Source organism: Protomyctophum bolini (assembly GCF_963924005.1).
Source record: "Protomyctophum bolini genome assembly, chromosome: 11".
In the NCBI taxonomy this organism is placed as follows: domain Eukaryota; kingdom Metazoa; phylum Chordata; class Actinopteri; order Myctophiformes; family Myctophidae; genus Protomyctophum; species Protomyctophum bolini.
The window spans coordinates 41,963,277-41,981,993 of NC_137872.1; positions in this window are offsets into that span (position 1 = coordinate 41,963,277).

The window sequence follows — 18,717 nt, forward strand, 5'->3', positions numbered from 1 at the left end:
AAACACTTTAGTTGTACAGAGTGTGGCAAATGTTTTAATCGTAAGGAAAATATGACGACGCACACAAGGATTCATACAGGGGAAAAGCCCTTTACTTGTAACGTGTGTGGTAAAGGCTTTACTCAGAGTGGTGAACTTAAAACACACATGAGGACTCATACAAGGGAAAAGCCCTTTATTTGTAACGTCTGTGGCAAAGGCTTTGCTACGAGTGGTGAACTAAAAATACACATGAGGACTCATACAGGGGAAAAGCCGTTTACTTGTAACGTGTGTGGTAAAGGCTGTACAAACAGTAGTGATCTAAACAAACACATGAGGACTCATACAGGGGAAAAGCCCTTTATTTGTAACGTCTGTGGCAAAGGCTTTGCTCAGAGTGGTAAACTAAAAATACACATGAGGACTCATACAGGGGAAAAGCCCTTTACTTGTTACGTGTGTGCTAAAGGCTTTGCTCGGAGTGTTAATCTAAAAACACACTTGAGGACTCATACAGGGGAAAAGCCTTTTATTTGTACAGTTTGTAGGAAAGGCTTTATTCAGAGTGGTGAACTTAAAACACACATGAGGACTCATACAGGGGAAAAGCCCTTTATTTGTAACGTCTGTGGCAAAGGCTTTGCTCAGAGTGGTAAACTAAAAATACACATGAGGACTCATACAGGGGAAAAGCCCTTTACTTGTAACGTGTGTGGTAAAGGCTGTACAAACAGTAGTGATCTAAACAAACACATGAGGACTCATACATTGGAAAAGCCCTTTACTTGTAACGTGTGTGGTAAAGGCTTTGCTCATAGTGGTGCACTAAAAATACACATGAGGACTCATACAGGGGAAAAGCCCTTTACTTGTAACGTCTGTGGTAAAGGCTGTACACACAGTAGTGCACTAAAATCACACATGAGGACTCATACAGGGGAAAAGCCCTTTACTTGTAACGTGTGTGGTAAAGGCTTTGCTCATAGTGGTGGTCTAAAATCACACATGAGAATTCATACAGGGGAAAAGCCTTTTACTTGTAACGAGTGTGGTAAAGGCTTTGCTCAGAGTGGTGAACTAAAAATACACATGAGGACTCATACAGGGGAAAAGCCCATAGATGAATGAGGACTCATACAGGGGGGGGGGGGACCCTTTAGTTCCTGTTAGTGGCAAATCTCTCTACGTCGTCCTCAGACGAGCCCTCCATCGTCGTCTCCAGTCATCTCGGTTCTCCATACATCTGGCCAAATGCTTGGGTCAAAATGCACATCTGAGGATAATGAGGAGTCATACAGGGAAGAAGTGGTTAGTTGTAATAGTAACAAATCCACATTTTCCCCATTTGAGTTGACACATGATATAATATACAATCGAATGATCATTCATTCTATTCCAGGATGACAATGACAAGTGGTAGATACTAAATTCGTGGAATCACATAATCTGACACTATCAACATGACCACCACAATTTAGTTTCTTAAGTAGGCCTATATTTTGTATGTAAAACCTATATACACATGGCACAAAAAGTTGTTGTCTTTGGTAGATTATTTCTCTATTGTAACTGTTTAATTATACTGTCGGATGTTTCAGACATTAACCCATCTTGGGGCGGGAACCCCGTTTGGTGTTTTAACCATTATATTATACTTTAGCCATTGAAAAATAGCAGATCTACAAGCTCAAAGCGCTTGTAGGTCTGCTATTTTGTTTTTAATCGTGAAAATGTGGCGCAAATCTTTGAATATATATTCTTTCAGTGTGATTGTTGTTATTTTCAGATGGGGGTCGGCGGCCAATTAGGTCAGGTCAACATGGGTTAACCTTTTATATGTTTCGGAAGCTGTGGGTCATGAACAGAAGAATAAGGTCGCAAATACATTTTTTTTGTCTTAGTTTTAGTCAACAAAAACAACACTGCCGGTACCACTACTTTATCGTAGGTGTGGCACGATTATGAAATTATGACCGTTAGCCCACCTCTGATTATCTGCAGGGTCATTTCTGCCGATACCGATTCTGACTGATTCCGATATTTTACAGAGGAACCACAATGGAAACAAGCCTATAGGGCCCTATAGGGGCTTGGCCCAAAGCCTGTTAATAAAGTATTCAATCAATCAATCAATAAATAGCCTATACTCTTTTCCAAGTGTCTGTTTTCACAACTGAATGAAATTAAATTTAGAAAAAATACAGATAATTCTGGGGGTTCTTGACATGAAAAAGGTTTGAGAACCACTGACATAGAAACATAGGTTTCTGAAGGCTTTAAGAATTTAGAAGACATTTGTAGAATCTCAATGGGTTAAGTAAAAGTATAAATACTGCAATGTAGACGTACTCCGTTACAGGTAGAAGTATCGTATTCAAAGTGTGCTAGAGTAAAAGTACAACCGTATTGGCATCAAAATGTACTTGAAGTACTAAAAGTAAAAGTACTCATATTGCAGAATGGCCCATGTATGGAATGTGTACAAAATAGCCGATCTACAAGCTCACAATGAGTTGCATCGCGATGTATTGTGAGCTGGTAGATCGGCTATTTGCTATTGGCCGAAATGTACGAAATACACAAAATATTCTACACAGCTTATATAGGCAAAAATATCACACCCATGTGAAGTGAGGGGCGCTAATATATTAAAGTCTAACTCATGTTGATTAGGTGATGTAATGGTGATGTAAAACAAACAACGTACATTTTCCCTTCCTTGTCAATGGCGTTTACAAAACAAACATTGAACTAAAGACAAACATTAAACCGTTGTGTCCCTATAGGAGGGGCTAGTGCCAAAATGTCCTCTCAGTTAAAGTTCTCAAACTCTGCCCGAACCCGACCAGGCCCGACCCGACGTTTTAGGGCCGGGCCCAAACAATATGCTAATTAGTCGGGCCAGGCCGAGCCTCGGGCTCTGTGATTTTCCGCAATTTTATTCTTTTTTTTTTTAAAGTGTTATTATAATAAAAATAGCAATTCTGTTATTTGTGTGATGTGATTGTGTATACATGTATGTATTTATTATGAAGAGGGCTGCGCTAGGCGATTCACTTGTGACAGGAGGAGGACTGGAGATGGGGTCGCATCGCACTGGCATTTCAGACTCGGAGGCCTCGTACACACATGTCAAACCACGTGACTCCATTGGGAAAGCATTGAGAATGAAGCGGCCATGAAACAGACAGAACAGATCATGTCAGTCCAGCATGTGTGTACGAGGCCAGAGCAGCATTGCAGCCTGCCCCGCGCGCAGGCAGTAGAGAACGGTGAGAGACTTGTTTGCATACCTTGCTACCGCTGGTTTCCCTCTGGTTTGCGCACCAAACGAGCTACTAACCACCAGTTAACTTGCCAAGTTGCCATATGCTTAAATATTTTATAAAATCAATCGGATAATCACAGCTGAAGAAGCGTCAGGTTATATTAATCAGCTTAGCAAGGCTGCTCACTTATGGGAGTTTGCGCCCCCTAGCGTAAACACAGAAGCATTATATAAACTCACAGACAATTTTGGCTGGGACTTTGAGACGTGATGACGTTGAGAACCGCCCACCGGTGCGCTAGTATAAAAGCGCGTCAACGTCCCTTAGTCTCCATTCATTTGTTTCTTCTCATGTGTGTAACACAGCGCAAGCGAAGTCTCCCTAAGGTTTAGCATCTGAGTTATTTCCATAAGGACGAGAAAACTTCTCGGTACCGCGGAAACTGCTTTCCTAGAGGCTTCGAGAAGTAAAGAAAAACGGTAAGTCCGTTTTCCTTAACCAAGGTTAATAATAACTTGGTGGGTAATATAACTTGTGTGGTGGCTCGAGCCCTGCTAAGTTTCTTTACCCGTGTGACGGTCTTTGACACGGCTAACAATAGCGTGTTTTTGCTTCCACACAAACTTCGGTGACTTAAGGTCCCGAACGTGTGACGGGCTAGAAACGGTCTCGACCCTTTGCTAGTTTCCACACGTGTGCCGGCATCGGTGGCTGCTACCATAGCCCGCTGTAGCCGACACAGCACACGCACGTCCCGCGGCCCCGAAGCCCGTGACGGCGTGGTGAGCTGCACGAAATATAGTAATATTTCTGCTTAGCTCTCACGTCTGTGTTGACGGCCTGCTTAACAGCTAGTGTAGCCGACACAGCGCACGCACGTCCCGCGGCCCCGAAGCCCGTGACGGCGTGGTGAGCTGCACAAAATATGGTAATATTTCTGCTTAGCTCTCACGTCTGTGTTGACGGCCTGCTTAACAGCTAGTGTAGCCGACACAGCACACGCACGTCCCGCGGCCCCGAAGCCCGTGACGGCGTGGTGAGCTGCACAAGATATAGTAATATTTCTGCTTAGCTCTCACGTCTGTGTTGACGGCCTGCTTTAACAGCTAGTGTAGCCGACACAGCACACGCACGTCCCGCGGCCCCGAAGCCCGTGACGGCGTGGTGAGCTGCATAAAATATAGTAATATTTCTGCTTAGCTCTCACGTCTGTGTTGACGGCCTGCTTTAACAGCTAGTGTAGCCGACACAGCACACGCACGTCCCGCGGCCCCGAAGCCCGTGACGGCGTGGCGAGCTGCACGAAATATAGTAATATTTCTGCTTAGCTCTCACGTCTGTTTGACGGCCTGCATTAACAGCTAATAATAGCTCTTTTCTCGCCCTCCACATACAACGCCCCGCGGCCTTCTAGCCCGTGGCGCCGTGTATTCTAAACAGCATATAGTAATATTTCTGTTTAGCTCTCACGTTTGTGTTGACGGCCTGCGTTAACAGCTAGTAATAGCTCTTTTCTCGGGCCTCCACATACAACGTCCCGCGGCCTTTCGAGCCCGCGGCAGCGTGGTGATCTGAAACGCGCAGCCTTGTGAAACTGGTTGATTAAAACTCGCAGTTACTGTTGTAACCAGGGTTATATGAACCAGCGAGCCTTGCCTGTAACGTGTTCGCCCACGAAGCCTCCACCTACGTGGCTGCTTGTAACTCTGCTCTTCGTTTCCACGTGCTTCTAAGCCTCGTGTGATGGCAGAGTCCCCGACAACCCGTCGCCAACGCCGCCGCGCCCGGGCGGACGCTCACGGCCAGTGCATACAAGGGGCGTGCAAGACCTGCAAGGGCCTGCTCGCCCATGACGACTTGCATGACGAGTGTCTCTACTGCCTGGGCTATGGCAACCTCTATTGCACAGAAGGCCTACACTGCCGCTCTGAAACAAGGAGCCAGGCACTGGTCCCCTGACATGGAGGCGCCGCTCTCCGACGCCCCGATGATTCAAACAGCATATAGTGATATGCCTGTTTAGCTCTCACGCTGTGTTGACGGTCTGGGTGAACAGCTAGTGATAGCTCTTTCCCCAGCTTCCACACACGACGTCCCGCGGCCCTTCGAGCCCACGGCAGCGTGTTGGTCTGAAACTTACAGCCCTGTAAAACTGATTAATAAAACTCGAGGGTACTGTTAGTAACCCGGGTGGCATGAATCAGCGAACCATGCAGGTAGCGTGTTCGCCCACGGAGCCTCCGCCTACGTGGCTGATGGCTCGGGCTGCTGCTTCGCACCCCACTGATGTGGCGGTCTGCGACTCAGCTATCGCTGCACTTAGCTTGTAAGAGCGGCCATTGAAGCGGAGGTTACTGACGTAACTAGGGCTCCTTAATCGGCGAGCCCTGCCTGCGACCTGTCCTCCCACGCCTCTCTTGACCTTACAAGATGAGGCGGCTGCTCGCAGCGGCATGCCACTTCCTGCCTGGACCCTCACTAAACGTGGCTGCCGGTTGGCCGCCACTAGAGGTTACGTGTGTAACCGAGCCCTATAATCGGCAGGCCCTACCTGCGGCCCGTTCGTCCACGCTTCTTGGCCCTGTAGGGTAAAGCGACCGTTCTCGCAGCAGCGGGAGCTGGCCCTGCCCTGAGAATACCACTCAGACGCTGCCAGCTCAGTCTCTCGAAGGTGGGCAACCTGCGAGACCCCGGGTCTCGACGTTGCATGACGGTCTGCGATGAGGCTGGCACCTCACGCACATGGCTCCTCATAGGTTGCCGACAATTGTCGGTTTAAGTCCTAATTGAGTGACGTTCTCCTACGACGAGACCTCTCTCTACCGAGACTACCTGCCAGCTCGGCTCGTCACGGGCGCGTTACGTGCGGCGTCGCTAAACGGCCTGCGAGAACATGAGGTTACTAGCGTAACCGGAGTTCTACTGATCGGCTTGGCAGGGCCGCTCGCTTATGGCTAGAACGATGGTTACGTTCGTAACCCCTCGTTCTATGGGCCGGCGAATGTTTGGCTACCGCCTCCGTCGCGTGTTTCCTGGCTGACAGGAATGAATGGCGCTTGACGGCTTCGCCCCGGCTTCCACTTAGAAGTCGCCGCCTTGGTTCCATGCCGAGTGACGGTCTGTGTGAACGGCCATGGAAGGCCCTGTTCTCATGTGACACCGGCGAGTCTGGTCTACGGCTCCCGTCACGTGCCTCCTGGTTTCCAGGGGAAGGTGGCTGCCTCCGACTTGTCAACTTTGCCCCAGGTTTTCTACCTGGACAATGCCAGCTCGGTCCCCCACGGATGGGCGACCTCAGGAAACAATTGATTTCTCTTGGCTCCTTAATCGGCGAGCCCTGCCTGCGACCTGTCCGCCCACGCCTCTCTTGACCTTACAGGATGAGGCGGCTGCTCGCAGCGGCATGCCACTTCCTGCCTGGACCCTCACTGACTCGGTCCCCCACAAGTGGGCGACCTTGTGAAACTGCTTATTGAAACTGGGGGTTACTCTTGTGACCATAGTTCTATTAAACAGTAAGTCCGCTTTCTTTACTAAGTTAGCACTAACTCAATGGGTAATTTAGCTCTGTGTGTTGGCCTAGCAGGCTTCTTTACCAGTGTGACGGTCTGTAACGCGGCTAGCTACGGCCCGTTTTGCTTCCACACGAACCCTCGGTGACCTACAGGTCTCGAACGTGTGAAGAGCCGTGAACGGTGTACAACCTCATGTTAGCTTCCACACGGTGCCGGCATTAGCGGTAGCTACTGGTAGCCCGCTCTAGCCGAGACACACACCTACACGCCCCGTGGCTTTGGGTCTGCGACGATGGGGCGAACTGAGCAGCATATAGCAATATTCTGTTTAAGCTCCCGCGTTGTGTGACGGTACCTGCTAAACCGCTAACGATAGCCCTTTTTGCAGCCTCCACATACGCGTCCCGCAACCTTCCTAAGCGCGCGATGGTGGGTTGTTCTGGGCAGTGTTAATGATAATGCTGCCCGACCCCGCGTTGTGTGATGGTCTCTGATGGCGGCTAACAATAGCCTCTATTCTCAGCTCCCACACGCGTGTGGCGTCTTCCTCGGTGGCCTGGCAGCCCGTAAGTTGAGAGTGACTGTCCCTCGGCAACGTGCAATAGCTCGGCCCGGACCCTCACTCTAACGTGGCTGCCTGCCGACTCGGCTACTGTAGGCACCCAGCCTCGAAAGCCGCTATGGAGGTTACTTGCGTAACTAGAGCTCCATAATCAGCGAGCCCGGCCTGCGGCTTGCTTGTCCACGTATTTCTTGACCTTACAAGATAAAGTGACGGTTTCGCGCGCCTCGGTTTCCCACAAGTGGGCGACCTTAGGAAACAGCCTGTTTCCATGCTGTGTGACGGTCTGTGATAACGGCCATAGATGGCCCTATTCTCAGCTTCCACATGCCTATGACACCGGCGAGCTTGGTCTACGGTTCCAGTCACGTGTTTCCTGGTCTACAGGGGAAAGTGGCTAACCCCAGCCTGACGGCTTTGCCCCGGCTTCCACCTAGACAATGCCAACTCGGTCCCCCACAAATGGGCGACCTCAGGAAACGGTTTGGTTTCCGCGCTGTGTGACGGTCTGTGATGATGGCTATAGATGGCCCTACTCTCAGCTTCCACGCGCCAGACCGGAAGGGACGCCGCTCTACCACGAAAAGGTTCGGAGCTGGCTTCAACCCCTCTGGCCCCTCTGTCTACAGGACTGGAATCGTTGTGGTGTTCATCCTTGGGGGTTGAACACCACCTCGAAGGGTAACAAACTACAGTTTGCCAGGAGACCTCCCACTTGTGGGAGCGTTCTGTTTTCGCAAGCGAGTGGTCAGTCAGCCGAGGTTCTCCAGGACGAGATAACGTCTCTGCTGGAGAAGAAGGCTATACGTGTGGTGTCTATGGAACAGAGCAACGCCGGGGTTTACTCCCGCTACTTTCTCGTGAAGAAGAAAGGGGGGGGCATGCGGCCCATTCTAGACCTACGTGCTCTGAACGGCTATTTGAAAGTGTTTCGCTTCAAAATGCTCACGAGCAAGGCTCTGCTGCTCATGATGCGTCGAGGGGACTGGTATACAACTCTCGATCTCAGAGACGCGTATTTCCACATTCCCATCTACCCACCACACAGAAAATTCCTGCGGTTCGGCTTCAAGGGACAGATATACAAATATCTGGTCCTTCCGTTCGGACTGTCACTAAGTCCAAGGACTTTTGTGAAGTGTACACAGACGATGTGCTATATCAACAAGCAAGGGGTCCTACGGTCCACCAAACTGCATGCGTTAGCACACAGGCTGACGCTATGGTGCGACGAGCACCTTCTTTCGGTCAGAGCCTCCCACGTTCCGGGACTCCAGAACACGGGGGCGGATCCGTTATCCAGGGGCCGATACCTCTACGCGGCTTGGTCACTGCACAAGACAGTGGCCAGGCAGATGTGGGGGAGGTTCGGCGAGCCACGGGTGGATCTGTTTGCGTCGGAAGAGAACAGCAAGTGTCCTCTGTTCTTCTTCATAGCAGGGACGGTTCCGCTAGGTCTGGATGCCTTGGCGCACCGTTGGCCCTGGGGCCTTCTTTACGCTTTCCCCCCGCTGTCTCTCACCCTTCCCACACTGGAGAGGGTGAGGACGCAGTGCCTGTCGGTGATCTTAGTGGCCCCAGGATGGGGCCCTTGGAGGTCGGACATTGTCCCTCTCCTGTACGATCGGCCCTGGCAGCTTCCGGTGACTACACAGCTGTTTGTCTCCTGGGATCCCAAGACTGTGGGACTGCCTATCTCGAAGATTAGGCTTTCCCAGTGGATCGTGGAGGCTATAGAGCGGGCTTACTCTGGTAGGAATATAGTGCCTCCCATAGGGTTGAAGGCGCATTCCACGAGGGGTATGGCGTCATCCTGGGCCCTCTGTAGGGGGGTCTCTGTTCAGGATGTTTGTTCCGCTGCAAGTTGGGCATCGTCTTCCACTTTTGCCACCTTCTATAGGCTGGATGTGACAGCAGCGCCGATGGCGCATGCGGTCCTGAGCGTGGCCTCCAGTTAGTGGAGTGACTCGGCTCCCTGGGGGGACATTGGTCTTCTCCAGGGTGCTGAGCTGGTTGTTCTGTCGGCTCCTCTTAGGCGCTTATGACAGACCTGGGCCTGGTTGGCTTTCCCAAGGAGGGGCAGTAGTCCTTTTGGGGACGTACTGTGGTCCTTGCTCACAGATGGTACGGGCCCTAAGGGTCCAGACTTCGCGATGACAATAAGGGAGTTAATAAAGTCTCCCATAAGTGAGCAGCCTTGCTAAGCTGATTAATATAACTAGGGGTTACGTATGTAACCAAAGTTATATAACAGCGAGCAAGGCTGCTCACTAGGATTCCCTTCTTGTTGCTTGAGAAGAGAACAATTGTTATCGAATGGAGACTAAGGGACGTTGACGCGCTTTTATACTAGCGCACCGGTGGGCGGTTCTCAACGTCATCACGTCTCAAAGTCCCAGCCAAAATTGTCTGTGAGTTTATATAATGCTTCTGTGTTTACGCTAGGGGGCGCAAACTCCCATAAGTGAGCAGCCTTGCTCGCTGTTATATAACTTTGGTTACATACGTAACCCCTAGTTTTCGTCATGTTGCACTGAGTCTCGTTAACCCAGCTGGCTGCGATGAATAAAACCTAATTATTAATCAACGTCACCAAACGATCCAGTGATATATAACTTAGCTACACGTAAAGCAACTTCGCTTCAAAGGAAACTAAGGGAAGGAGCTGCAGCAGCTATTCGTGTTTACTCACCAGTCACCACCACCACTGTATGGAATCCATTAGAATGATTGGAAATGGAAGTTATGGAACATAAATAGCCTATTCTAACGTGAGTTACATACATCCTTTATTTCGATAAATCCGTTGATCTCCGTTCTAACTTTCACACTGAAACACTGACTTGTAAAGTCAGAACAGCGGCACGTGCGTCTTGTAAAGACATCATCATAACGGCGATACCATCCGGCGATACAATCCGAGTTTGATGAAGGAAGGGAGACCAGACTTTAGATCCGTGTCCATTATGGGAACAAGTCCGAGCATGTTCCGACAGAAACAGAGTCTACACAAAGACGCCTCCTTGCGAGCAAACAGGGGCCCTCCCTCCCCTGAGACATGCAGGGGGGGGAGTGAGAAACAGTAGCTGCCTAGCTAGATACGATCGGATTCGGATGTCATGAAATGTGATCTGGCTAAGGGCTAGCTAGTAGCTACGCTCGCAAGGGGTGTGTGATAGTCAGCATTTGAGCCCCTCCCGTCCTGAGTTTTCAGGAAGGGAGGGGGAAGAGGCATCTTTTTCTTTTTTTTTTTGAATCACGTGATCGGAGTGTTGTGCTACCACCCAGTGCTAGTTGATAAAGTTCTAGGGTGTGTAGAAAGGCGATTGAAAGTTATCAATAAAAACATACAGTAAACGTAAATCTCCCGTTCCCGCATCGGACCACTGGGAATGGAACCACGTGAATCTCCCGTTCCCGCATTCAGACGGTTAACAGAATATTCTCCGTTTTCTGCACATGCAATATTAAAAACGAATAAAGCACCAAGGGGTCGATGGCTGTCAAGGAGTTTAATCCTTAAATTGGCACCCTGTGTCAAAGAATTGATTTCAAAATACTGCTGGTATATTATACGAAATACAAAATAAATGTCTGATCTTGTACATGAATCACCCAGACACCTCAGGTCTGGTCAGCCTGCATGGTAAACCATCCTGCTCCAGTGAATTCACGTGACCGGGATGGTTTACCAGGCTAGGAAAGGTCTGCTTGAATGTGGGGAAGCATTCATTAATGTTTAGGCACCACATATCTGGAACAAACACCCAGAAAACAGCATGTGTGCTGCCACTTGTCTCTTAAATCACAACTCAAAACCTTTCTCTTTGCCTCTCTTTGATCTGTTATGTTCTTTTTATTGTATAATTGTTTTTCCTTTGCTTGTTGATCTGTGTAAAGCATGTTGAATTCATTGGTTAAAATGTGCTATACAAATAGCACATATAGGCTTTGTAATAACCAGTGTTGTGACTAACGCCCTTACATGCGTTACGTTACATAACGGAACTACTATTTGCAGTAACTTGTAACCTAACGCTTTACATTTCCCCATTCCATAACTTATGTGATCAGTGAAAAAAGTCTGGCCATGCAGCTCCGTGAGTCTATCATACAGCCGTCTCTGTGCTGCTGAAGTGAAGGGGGAAAATAAAGTTGTGAATCGATATAATTCAACTAAACTGCGGGAGAAACACAGATGTACAAGCCCAACGTGCTGTGCATTGCGACGGGTAGATAACTTGTATATCTGCTACTTCCAGCGCAGGAAGGGCGCATGCTTATGACGCTCTTTAACTATGCATTCATGATTCAGCCAGCCAGTGACAGACTCACAACAAGTCACAACACAGAAGTTGACAGAACACACACGCTGTTGGAGCCAGTTTTATGTTTTCTTTATTTGTTGAGAATGTTATAATTTGGATCATTAGAAGCCTCCACCTCAAATTAGATTCCCTGGTATGTCATGTTAATTTAGTGAGCCCTTTTGCACTTTCTCCCCTTCAAAGTAAAAGCTCCCCTGCAGTGATTTGTAACTTTTATTTGTAACTTTTATTTTGAAAGGTTCACTGGGAGCCAGGAAGGGCCGAGCCATGTTAAAGGTCACTTGACAGAAATTTTGAGAACAATAGGAAATGTTTGGTGAGGCCGGGAAGGCACACAGTTTTTGACCGCACTTTGACCATTAATAAATATTCTTCAACCAAGCCACAAATCTTCTATGCACCTTTTTTCTTTCGATGGAGTACGCGTCATAACACCCCAGGGACCTCACCATGTGGAGTAGAGGTTTGGATATGGAATGCCTCTACATGTAAGTCAAAAACTACTGCTTGGATACAATCAGGAAATGAAAGAATGGAACTAATGGAGAAATGGAAAATGGAAAAGAATCAATTCAAGGAAAGGAACTAATGGAGGAATGGAAAATGGATGCAATAACCAAATCAAGTAAAGCAAATATGGATTATCTTCGTGGGATTTAAAGCACAAATGAACGTCGGGGGATTTCCTTAATTAATTCAAAGGATTTGGAAACTCTTTGGAAACTGAACTCTGAACTATGAGTGAAACTTTTTGGAAAATGAGCTGAATTGTGAGTAGCCTATAATGTGCTGATTAAGCCTGACTTTGATACTTTTGTTGCCCAGTTGTGTGTTCTTTTAAAAGGAAATTAAACTTTAAGCCACACGAGCAATATGTTTGGAAAATGAACTTCTAAGGATAATTACTTTTTAATTGTGCTGATATGGATGAAAAAAAGGATGTCAGTGATGGTGACGAGGAGGTCACTAATGGATCGGGAAATATGGCTGCCTATGTGGACCCAAATGCTGATAAGGATGGAAAAAATGAAGTCAGTGATGATGATGATGTCACTAATGGAGCAGGAAAAATGGCCGCCGATGCGGACCCACATGAATTTCCTGATGAAGTTTCTCAGGAACAGCTATATAAGCTGATAGGCTCACGGAGAGCTAAACTTGGATCAGTGACACGTAAAAATAATGACATTATAGAACTGATAAAAGAGGGACGCTTTGAGGACGTCAGAGACACATATAAGATGTTTGATAATTTATTGTCTGAATTTATGGAATTACAAGTGCGTGTGCAAATGTCTCTGCCTGTAGCGGAGAGAGATGCAGACCACATTGATTGGTATGAACCCAAGTTGCTTGTATTCAAACAATTTATAACAGAGGCAGATGCCTGGTTAGAGACTAATAAAGCTCATGCAACACAGCCTTTTCATTCTACACAGCTCGGGCACCTGCAGGAAGGCCTAAGCTTTGAATTTGTGGACAGTGAGTTTGTAGCATCTAGAAGAAGCCAAAGGAGCGCAACATCCAGCAGAACCAGTGCACGTGAACGGATGATGGCAGCCACAGAACGTGCTGCCATATTAGCCAGAGCTGCATGTCTTGATGATAAATATGCTCTGGACTTGGAGGAGCTTCAGCTTAAAGCAAGAAAAGCAAAGCATGAAGTTGATTCTGATCTGGCCGTTGCAACTGCAAAATTGAATGTGCTGAATGAATTTGAGGAGACTTCATCTCACACCTCTAAAAGGGCACCACCGCAAGCACAACAAACTTTGGACCATTTCAGTCCTCTGTCATTGAACCAAACGGATGTTGGAGAGGCTGGAGAGGATGTTTATGAACTACTAGGCGCTAGACCACGCCCACCTGCCGTCAGGCCGGCACCAGAAACTGCTGCTAAGTTGCCCACTAAGGAACCCATTACAGAAGGTCACAGAGGTGAGCAGAATTCAAAGCCCGTTCAAAGTGCTGAGCAGCATCCAGATGACAGCTCATTAAAACATCACACCCCGTCAGTGCAAGCAGATCAGCATCCAGACCTCAGACGTGGTGGTGCTGAGGCTGCGCAGCAGCCAGACCCCAGGCGTAGTGTGGGGCGGCATCCAGACCTCAGACGGGGTGGTGCTGACGCTGCGCAGCATCCCGACCCCAGGCGTGATGGTGGGGGGCGGCACCTAGATCTCAGCTCTCTAAAACCTAACACCAGGTCAGTAGGTGCACACCAGCATCATTATGCATCTCAGGGTGCTGTTGGTGCGGATTCCAGGCAGGGCCTGGGAAGAGGCCACCAGCAAGGTGACCGCTCTGAGACATTAATTCTGTCAGATATCCTCAGAAGACAAAATGATATCACTCAATATCTAATCGGGCAACAGCAGCTCTCATTATTGCCCACTAGAGACATTCCAACATTTGATGGTGATGCACTTCACTACAGATCTTTCATCCGAGCTTTTGAGCACAATATAGAAAGCAGGACCAGCAGCAATCAAGATAGACTGTACTTTTTGGAACAATACACTGCTGGACAGCCAAGAGATCTTGTTCGCAGCTGCCTGCATATGGACCCCCAAAGAGGATACAAAGAGGCAAAGATGTTGCTTAAAAAGCACTTTGGACATGAAATGAAAATAGCAACTGCTTATCTGGAGAAGGCACTCAGCTGGAACCATATAAGGGCAGAAGATGGAAAAGCTCTACACGCCTATAGCATATTTTTGAGGGAATGTTACAATGTCATGCAAGATATTGAATTCTTAATGGAATTAGAAACCCCCTCAAATATGAGAGCCATTGTTGCCAAATTGCCCTTTAAGCTGTGTGATAAATGGAGGTCAACAGCGTGTGCTCTTCTGGAAAGGAGAAAACAAAGAGCTAAGTTTATGGACTTGGTGGAGTTTGTTGAGAACCAAGCACACATAGCTTTAGACCCAATATTTGGAGACATTCAAGATCCGGTGTCTCAGAAGGGTGGTCCCAATTTCAAGCCTAAAGCCACACAAAGACCAAAGTCACAGTTAAAAGGGAGCAGTTTTGCCACCACAATAACAACAACAGCTCCAGCAACTGATCACAACATTCAACCTAAAGCAAAGTACACAGGCCAAGCAGTCAAGCAGGAAAATGTTCCCTCTGCATTCGAACAGCCATGTCTCTATTGTAATAGAGAACATATAATGCTGCTCTGCAAAACGTTTAATAACAAGCCTAATAAGGAGAAGTTTGAATTTCTTAAAACAAAAGGACTTTGCTTTGGATGCCTTAGTAAAGGCCATTTGGGAAAATCCTGTGGAAAACGAATGACTTGTCAAACATGTCAACAAAAGCACCCCAGCATCCTGCACATCGACAGAAAGCTCACCCAACCATCCGGAGCCATGAATGATGCTGAGGGCGAGCCAGCTGTCACTGCACTTGTATCTTTGGACACTACTAGGCATACTGGGGCCGGTAGTAGTGGCAGTGATTGCATGTTGGCTATTGTTCCTGTACAAGTCAAAATGATGAAAGGAAATAGAACTGTGAACACATATGCATTTTTAGATCCAGGTAGCTCTGCTACTTTTTGCACAGAAGCACTAATGGAGGAGCTTAATGCAAAAGGAAACAAAGCTGACTTCTGACAACCCTGGGTCAAAAAAGGCCACTTCACAGTCACAAAATATCTGGAATGGAAGTGGCTGGGCTGGAGGGAAATGCATTCCTTGGACTGCCTGATGTGTACACGCACAAAAGCATCCCAGTCACTCACAAAAATATCCCCTCTCAAGAAGACATACAAAAATGGCCATACTTGAATAATGTTCATGTGAAACGAATTGATGCTGATATTGGCCTTCTCATTGGAGTTAATGCTCCCAAAGCTCTGGAACCGTGGGAAATAGTTAACAGTGTAGGTAATGGGCCTTATGCTGTGAAAACTATGTTTGGATGGGTGGTGAATGGCCCACTCAATGGTAGCTCAATGCATGAGCATGGTCCACACTCTTTGAGTGTGAATAGGACTTCCATCTCCAGTGTGGAGGAGCTGTTGATACAGCAGTACAATAAAGACTTCACAGAGCATAATTATGAGAAGAAAGAAATGTCTGCAGAGGACAAGCAGTTAATGAAAATCGTTTCAGACTCCGCAACACTAAAAGATGAACATTACTATCTCAAACTGCCATTTCGAAATCTGGATGTGGTTCTGCCTAATAACCGGCAGATAGCAGAGCAAAGAGCTCATCACCTTTTGAAAAAGTTCAAGAGGAATGAAAACTTTCATCAAGAATACTCAGCCTTCCTCAACAATGTCATAGAAAAGGGATATGCTGAGCCGGTGCCAAAAGAGGCACTGATGAGAAAGGATGGTAGAGTGTGGTACCTACCACATCATGGGGTGTACCACCCACGAAAAGAGAAGATACGTGTTGTTTTCGATTGTGGTGCCCCTTTCCATGGAACCTCCTTGAAAAAAGAGCTCCTCCAGGTGCCGGATTTGACGAATACCCTATTGGGTGTACTACTACGATTCCGCCAGGGACCTGTTGCTTTAATGGCGGATATTGAAGCGATGTTCCACCAAGTACGGGTGGATAGAGAGGACAAAGACTTTTTGCGGTTTCTATGGTGGCCTAATGGAGACACAACTCAACCCCTCACAGACTTCAGAATGACTGTACATCTCTTCGGGGCTGTCTCCTCGCCCAGCTGTGCAAGCTTTGCTCTAAAACAGACAGCCAAAGACAATGAGGAGAAATATTCTGAAGAGGTCAATGGTCATCAGTACAGTCAATACTAACTTTTACGTGGACGACTGCCTCAAGTCAGTTGACAGCGTGGAACAGGCAATCTGCCTGTACAAAGACATCAAAGAGCTCTGTGCAAGGGGAGGATTTGGCCTAACCAAATGGACCAGCAATAGTAGGTCTGTTCTTGCTTCCATCCCAGTGGAGGAAAGGGCCAAGGAGTTGAAACAGCTGGACTTGGATAGAGAACATCTGCCTGTTGAAAGAGCTCTTGGTGCTCAGTGGAACATTGAACAAGACACTTTCACTTTCAATATGTCATTGAAAAGTCAACCAACCACAAGACGTGGAATACTGTCTATGGTGAGCTCAATTTATGACCCACTTGGTTTTCTCTCACCAGTTGTCCTCGTGGCAAAGAAGATTCTTCAGGAGCTCTGCAGAATCAAGTGTGGGTGGGATGATTGCATTCCAGATGCTTTGTCTATGCAGTGGCAAAAATGGCTGACTGAACTCAATCACCTCAGTAACTTTCAAGTCAGCAGGTGTGTCATTCCAGATGGATTTGGCAAGATTAAGGCAGCACAGTTACACCACTTTTGTGATGCCAGTGAGAGTGGCTATGGGACGGTGTCATACATCCGTCTGGAAGACCACAATAACAACACACATGTAGCTTTCTTAACTGGAAAAGCAAGAGTGACGCCACTGAAGCACACAAGCATTCCCAGACTGGAGCTCGCAGCTGCAGTGTTAGCTGCACGGATGGACCGACTGTTAAATGCAGAACTTCAAATCACAACTGAATATTCTGTTTTCTGGACTGACAGCATGTCTGTCTTAAGGTATTTGGCCAATCGTAATCAAAGATTTCAAACCTTCGTGGCCAATCGAATTTCCACCATCCAAACACTTACAAGCATCTCTCAGTGGCGACATGTAACTTCAAAGCTCAACCCAGCAGACGATGCTTCTCGTGGATTGAAAGCTGATGCCCTGCTGTCATCTAAAAGATGGATCAATGGACCTGATTTCCTCATCTTGCCTGCCACCCAGTGGCCAAAGTCAGCAGCACTGGGGCCAATACCTGCTGGTGATCCAGAGGTGAAGAAAGACATCACAGTTTGCAGTACTGAGGTGAAGATGGAGGACAATCCAACATGTCAGTTAATCCAATACTTCTCTACCTGGAACAGATTAAAGACAGCAGTGGCATGGTTTCTCAAACTAAAGACTATGTTGAAAGAGCTGAGTTTGTCCAGGAAGAAAACCCCCTCGATCAACTTGTCAGTGGAGGACTTGGAGCAAGCGGAGAAGGCACTTGTATGTTATGTGCAAGATCAGTGCTTCTCAGAGGAAATTGACATTCTATCAAAAAACAAATGCCACATTGGAAAAAATAGCAAGATTCACAGACTCAATCCAGTAATGGTTGATGGAATCCTGAGGGTTGGTGGAAGGTTGAGTCGAGCTGCTATGCCTGAGGAAACTAAACATCAGATCATCCTTCCTAAGAAACATCATGTGTCAGATGTAATTCTGCAACACGTCCACGAGCAGGTTGGACACAATGGAAGGAACCACACGCTCTCGAAGCTCAGACGGCGCTATTGGATTCCACAGGCAAATGCAGCAGCTCGTAGGATGCTCAAAAAGTGCATATTTTGCCAGCGGCAAAATGCTAAAGTCGGAGAGCAACTTATGTCTGATCTCCCTAAAGATCGTGTGTCAGTGGATCTTCCACCTTTCACACACACTGGAATCGATTACTTCGGGCCTATATTGGTCAAAAGAGGAAGAAGTACAGTAAAACGGTATGGGGTAATTTTTACCTGCCTTGCATGCCGTGCTGTGCACTTGGAAATGGCCTGTTATCTAGAAACTGACTCATGCATTAATGCACTACGATGTTTCATCTGCAGGAGAGGAAAAGTGTCTGAGATCAGGTCAGACAATGGAACCAACCTGGTTGGTGCTAATCGAGAGCTGAAACAAGCTTTAAAGGAGCTGGACAATGACAAAATTCACAAAACCCTGCTTAAAAAGGACATTAAATGGACATTCAACCCCCCTCTCGGCGCTCATCACGGAGGCACTTGGGAGCGATTAATTCGCATCATTAAAAAGGTCCTTCGATCTGTTCTTAAAGAACAAACAATGGATGATGAGGGTCTGCAAACGGCGCTTTGTGAAGTGGAGGCAATACTCAACAATCGCCCACTTACTCCAATGTCTGATGATCCAGGTGATCTCGAAGCGCTTACTCCAAACCATCTACTGCAGCTGAAGTGCAAACCCTGGCTACCACCTGGGGTCTTCAAAAAGGAGGAT